The sequence below is a fragment of the Odocoileus virginianus genome, chromosome 19, assembly GCF_023699985.2.
Source record: "Odocoileus virginianus isolate 20LAN1187 ecotype Illinois chromosome 19, Ovbor_1.2, whole genome shotgun sequence".
Lineage (NCBI taxonomy): Eukaryota > Metazoa > Chordata > Mammalia > Artiodactyla > Cervidae > Odocoileus > Odocoileus virginianus.
Window position 1 is genome coordinate 29,063,893 of NC_069692.1, and position 6,522 is coordinate 29,070,414.

Genomic DNA, 6,522 nt, shown 5'->3' on the forward strand with positions numbered 1-6,522 from the left:
GTTTAGAGGGATGTGGTGGATGTCCTTAGAAGTCTGCTTATATTGGTAGCTTCATTTTCTCTAGATTTGTCTCTTTCGTTCCATGTGTCCATCTGCATATTTTGCTATTGAGGATACTGACCACATCTTACTCCCTCATACATAGCTTCATCAGAGTCTGTCTTTTCAAACCCTAGAAACTTTTTTGGGAAAAAAAAATCCATCTCCATTTAAATGTACTTGTTTCTCTATCCCATTCTTTGGTTTTTTACCAGCTGACATGTTAGTTAACAAGAGAGACAAATTCAGTTAAATATTAATTGAGGATGATAGTTTAATTTGTTATCCTAGATAACACATTTGCATTTTAGCAGAAGCTTTTAAGAACAAATAGAAAAGAGTATCTAATGTAGAAATTCAAGCCAAATTTGGTACAGAACATTTTTTTTGCCTCTATGTCAAATCTTGGGGATAATAATTTAATTTATCTATGTGTCAAATCCTGGGGATAATCACTTAATTTACTTATATGTAGGGTCAGTCTAGATATGAGAGCCATTGTTTTAAAGCTGTAACAGAAATGGAGACCTATTACTTGCTGTAGTTTGAAGTGAACTTAGAAACTTAGTACCATTTTCAACTTTTGGTGGTAAGGAAATGAGATCTAGAAAACAGAATTAGTTGCCTTATCTGCTTAATTACTTAGCTGGTGGCTAACTCCAATCCCAGTCTATACCCCACCATATATGGTTTACCTACTTACCAGGAAAATTAAAATGAAACTTTCTCAAATAGGTGAGTGTGCTACTGTAAAGACATCCAGAGGTGGAGAGTCTACCATCTTCTAAAGTACCTCATCCAATATTCAGTAACCTTTTATAACAGGAAATCATCTGTTATAATCCAGGATGGGTAGTAAAAAGAACACTGGGTTTGAAGTGAGGCTTGTATTGTGGGTGTAGCTGTGGTAGGCAGCCTCTTAGATGGTCTCTGATGGTCCCCGCTTCCTCCTATTTATGCCTTTTTTGTAATCCTTTCTGCTTGAGTGTGGGCTTGACCTAGTGACTTGCTTCTGTTCTAGTGAAGAGGCTAAGTGGAAGAATATCACTTCCAATATAAGGTTATGAAAAGACTGGCTCTCATCTTGGGAACTCTTTGCTCTCTCAGATCACCTCCTCAGGGACAAGCCGCTGTGTGCTACAGAAGCCCATGTGGCAAGGAATCAAGGCCAGCCCGCAGCCGCATGAGTGGATTTTGGAAGTGAATTGGACCTCTCCTGCATCCCCCACTCCCCCTGCCTATCTGAGCCCTCAAATGAGATTGCAGTCCTGGTCAGGAGTTGAGCTAGCCTGCCTCCTCATGACACGCCTGGAACCAGAGGTACCCAGACAAGTTGCAACCCTCTTCCTGACTCATGAAAACTATGAGATAAATAAATGTCTGTTGTTTGTTTAGATAGCATACTTTTGTGCTAGTCCAAGCTTTTCTGGGTCTCGGCTTCTTCACTTGTATACGTTCAACAATTGAACCAAGTGATCTTTGAGGCCACATGTACAGATTGCTGTTAGGTATTTGAATTCCTCATATATTACCATAAGTCAATTCTAATTCTGTCTTCAATAGTGATGAAGAATACTCAGTAATTTTTCTTCTAAAAATAAACCATCAAATATTATGGCTGTAAGGAAGCTTGTTACTTCCCTTCCAGTCCAACATGTGAAAATAAAATAAAGCCTTTGATGTTTAAGGATTTGGTTTTATCTTATTACTTTCCAGTGCTAACTTTACTTATCACTTTAAACAATAGTTCTACACTATTATCACCTAAATCTTATTCTTTACAAAGTCCTGCAAGAAAAGATGCATAAAAGTATGTTGTACGTATAATTTGACAAGGGTTTTGTAATGCTTTAATTTCAAAGAAGTAAATGTCATGATTGGTTCTTATTTGAAAAAACAATTACAAAAACTCTGACTACTCTAGGTAAATTGAGAACACCAGACTTTGTATCAGAAATGTGTCTTCTATACCTATCTGAACAACATCCATCTGACACAGGGATGATTATGTAGTCAGAAAATATTTCCTTGAAATATGTAGCAAAGGTCTTTGCTGGGTATCAGTTAGATGCCCACTATGTTCTTATTGATTCATTGATCTAGGTCCCAGCATCTGTTTTCCAAACAGAACAGAAACTACTCTGTTGGCATGCTGGAGGACGGAAGCCAATTAGCCCTCAGAGAATCCTGCACTCCATTCAGTTGTGATAGTTCTATACAGCAACTCATTAAAAATAATATGAGAGCTATGTAAAACCTTCTCTGGGTATTGATGCCTGCTTCTCAATATGTTGTATTTGAATCAGAGCCCTTATTTTCTTCATATCATAGGCTATTGCCTCTCCTGTGAAGCCAAAGAAATGTGTTTGTTTGGTTTGATTCGGTGTATGTGTGTATGGATTACGTGGTGTGGTGGCTGACTTCCAAAGGAATGACTGTAATGTCTCATATTAATTTTTCCACCTCTCGGGGTTCTTAAGCTACAGAAGTTAGTTAGGGGTGGAACCCACATGGTCAACAAAGCTTTATAATCATTACTACTGGAATGCTCTAAAAACAGGTATTTAGAAGGCTCCAGTACAAAAGCAGTCTGTTTCTAAGCAGCATGTAGATTGTTCTTTCTTTCCTGTCTTGCGGGTTGCCTTCTTTGTCCATATTTTTTGAAATATGTTAAGGATGCTGGGCCTTAGCCTCTAAGGTTCCAAATCTCTTCAGTTATCCAAGAATGCAATTCAGAGTAATGAGTGGCAGTGACGGGTGTGTGTGTGTTTGTGTGTGTGTGTGTGTGTATGTGCGCCTGTGTGTGCCCGTGTGCGCTGCCGCTGCCCCGGGGCTGTTCCCCACTCCGTCTGCCTCACTTGTCCTTGACGGAGGCCACGTTCCAAGTGCGCTAACTGTGTGCTGTGCTAGCTCGGCTGGCACCGAGGTGACCTGTGGCTCAAGGCTCAGGGAAGACCACCAACTGCTTTCTGCTAGGTCAGTGACCAGCTGTCAGCTGGGGAGAGTCTCCTGTCGCTGCCAGCCTGCGGGAGCTTCAAAGGCCTGACCTGCAGGGGAAAGGGCACCGCTTCTCGGAACTTGTCCTATTTGCATTATAAAAACAGAGAATGAGATGACTTTGGGAGGCAGCCCTTGCCCCCAGACCTCCTGCAAACAAGCAGATGCATTTAAAGGGATGAAAGCATGGGGCAAGATAGAATTCTCCTTCGTTGTTGATTCACTGCCTGATTGTAGTGCTGCTTTAAATGCAGAGGCTTTCCTCTATTAGGAAATGTGTTTTAGACTAGGGCTTAATGCTGGATCTCTTGGTATTTTTTTTTTTTAACTTGGTCTCATGAATCCTTCAACCTGATGTGAGGTAATTTGAAAATAAGAAAATAAATAACTTAGGTTTCTTTGCAGGGATATAAAGTGGCTTTTAATCCTATAATGTTTTCCTCTGTCATCACCAAGCTTAGTGAAGAGAACAGTCTTAAAAACAGAAAGCTTTCAATGATTCTGCGGTGGTGGCGTGTGCTGGGAGAGACTGCCTGAGAGCACCGTAAAAACGAGGGGAGAGGCGCTCCATAAATATGCGGGTGGTTATTTATTACAAAATAAATTATGTATTGACATGAAGAATTACACCATAATTTTCTGTTTGAGATGGTACCAAAGTAAATTGGTTTCTATCTAAAAGGTCACAGGGAATGCTGGCTTTGTGTTCCTGTCATGACATTTGCCTTATTGGCATTCAGGAGCATTCCCTCTGCTTCATGCAATCACTGTCTCCTTTCACTGTGTTTACAGATAATCCAGAGACTTTGCAGGCCAAATGGCTTTCTGAATATGAGCCCACAAAGCATCAAATCAGACAGCCTCCTGCTTAGAGAGTTTTTAGCGCAGTTCAGCCATAAGGCAAACATCAATAATTGCTTTAGAAGGGAAAGTGACGGGAAATTGTTCATAATTTGCCATCACAATAATTAAGAGTGGCTAGGACTATTGCAACCACTATTTAATTTCCCCTTCTTTAAAATTAACTCTGTTATTGTCATCAACTGCTCTGTGGTGAGAGCGATTAGCACTGTTTGTCTGAGGGCTTCTATTCCTAGGAACAAATCATTCACTCACCTCCGTATGAAACCCATGATGGATTTTGATCCAATCTCTTTTACATTTGCAGTGAAGACATGTGTGAGTTTGAAAAGACTGGGCCAACTGCTAAACTGTTGCTGGGTGGGCTTCACAGGCCTCTCCTGAAACATACTGTACTGCATATGGCTTAGAACGAATAACCAAATGCCTTAAACTTGGGGAAAAAAAGGAAAATAATAAGCATCTTAACCATTGTTCAGCGGTTTTCATGCCTGATTTGGTAGGTAAAGGTTATCAGAAAAGTCAGCTCAGGTGTGCTTAGAAAGCTTAACGACATCTCTCCACTCCTGTGGCAGGCATCTCACGAGGGGAAAGGTTCCTAGAGGCCAAAATTAGAAACCTTGTCTTTGGTAAATGAACTGATGAGTGTCGTCCGTGTCCAAGCTGCCCACAGCTAGAGGGGCTAGAGCTTCCTTCCTGGGTGTCATGCCTCAAGTATCTTCTTAAGACTCCAAAGTTGCATTGCTCTCTGCAGTCTCCTGTGGCCTCAGCACAGCCGGCCTCCTACTGCACTCATCTCTGTGTTGACTTCATCTCTTCTGCTGAGACTTATGCCCTTTGAAGTCAGTATTTTGAATGCTCACAGTCCTTGGCAGGAAGCATATGATAGTTGCTGAATGAATATTTGTTGATGGATGAACTGAGTGATGGATGATTGACAGTCCTCACACAGAAGTAGGGGGGACGTCTCCATGGTAGACCAGGGGGCTGTTACTAACTGCACCAGCCCAGGAGCAAACTGGCTACCAAAGAGCAAATCAGATTGTATTAAAAGAAAGAGGAGCTACTTGCACTACTGTGAGGCGCAGGTTTTGCTAAGCTCCTTATTTATTCATTCCACATAAAGTGTTGAGTGCTTTGCCTATGCCAGGTTCTGTTTTAGGCTCTTATGATTTATTGGTGAGCAAAACATTCTGTGCACTTGTGGAGTCTGTATTCTGGTGCAGGAACTCAGGCAGTTAATAAGCATAGTAAGTAAACCATGTATTATGGTAAAATGTGATACATGCAGTGAAAACAGTGAGGCGGGGTAAACAAGGTTGGAGTGCTCAGGGTGGGGATGAGGCCTGGCTGGGTCTCAGTTTTAAATAAGGCCTCATCGCATTGAAAAGACTTGAAGTTGGTGTAGGAGTTACAATGTGGCTGCTAGAAGAGGAGCAGTCAAAGCTAGGAGCTGCCTGAGGCAACACCCTAGGTTGGGAGTGTGCCCGGGGTCCTGTGAGGAGCACTCCCAGGCAGGATTGGGGTAAATGACACAAGCGACCTAGGACGTGAGATCAAGAGAAAACAGAGTGCCTGATCCAGGGCTTCTAGCCGCTGTGAGGCCTTTGGCTCTTACTCCTAAGTGACAGAGTTAATCTAACACACTCCCTTCTTCATGCTTGGAACTTGAGTTTCACACTTGTATCTATTTCAGCCAGTAACACTTCACATTAAACTGTTTGCGTTTTCTTTCTTGCTAGACTCTTAGGTTCTAAATGCTATTTCAAAATCTCATTCTTCTCAGTATCTGGACCAGAAGAGTGAATGCACATGGTAAATGCTTGATTATTGTTTGTTGAATTGAATTATGACAACAAACAAATCATAAGAGCAGGAATTCCTTAATATTATAAAAGGAACTTGGATCACAGTTTCTGGGGCAGAGGAGTTGGTTTAAGAATGTATCATACACTTTGAGCTCTAGGTTGGTGTTTTTCTGCTGAAGTCCACTGTTCTTTCCTTTCTGTGCAGTTTTCTCACCACCCTCTAATGTTTGCTCCCCAAAAGTCAGCTGCGGTGCTAAATCTGACACCACCCTCCTCCTTAGGGAACCTCTGGTGTGTATGCTGCTGGTTTCATGAGCTAGGGCTCTGTATCTCAACCATAGATGAGTGCTGGAATCCTTGGGGAGCTTTTATAAACTATTATGCCTTGACTTCCTCACAGAGCAGTTGTACCAGAAGTTCTGAGGGTGGGGCACAGGCATGGGTATATTTTAAATGCTCCCAGATGATGCTAATGTTCAGCCAGGGTAGAGAGCCACAGATCTGGAGCTCTTTCAAGATTTTCAGAGGTGACCCACATTCCCAATGAACATTTGAGCTCCAAGAAAGGGAATCCCTCAGAGATATTGTAGGTTTGGTTTCAGAACAGTGCAATAAAGTGAATATCACAATTAGTTAAGTCACATGACTATTTTGGTTTCCCAGTACATATAAAAGTTATGTTTATACTATATTGTAGTCTATTAAGAGTACAATGGTATTATGTTTTTTAAAAATTACAAACTTTAATTAAAAATACTTTATTGCTAAAAATGCTAGCTATCATCTGAGCCTTTAGAAAGTCAGGTTTTTTTTTTCA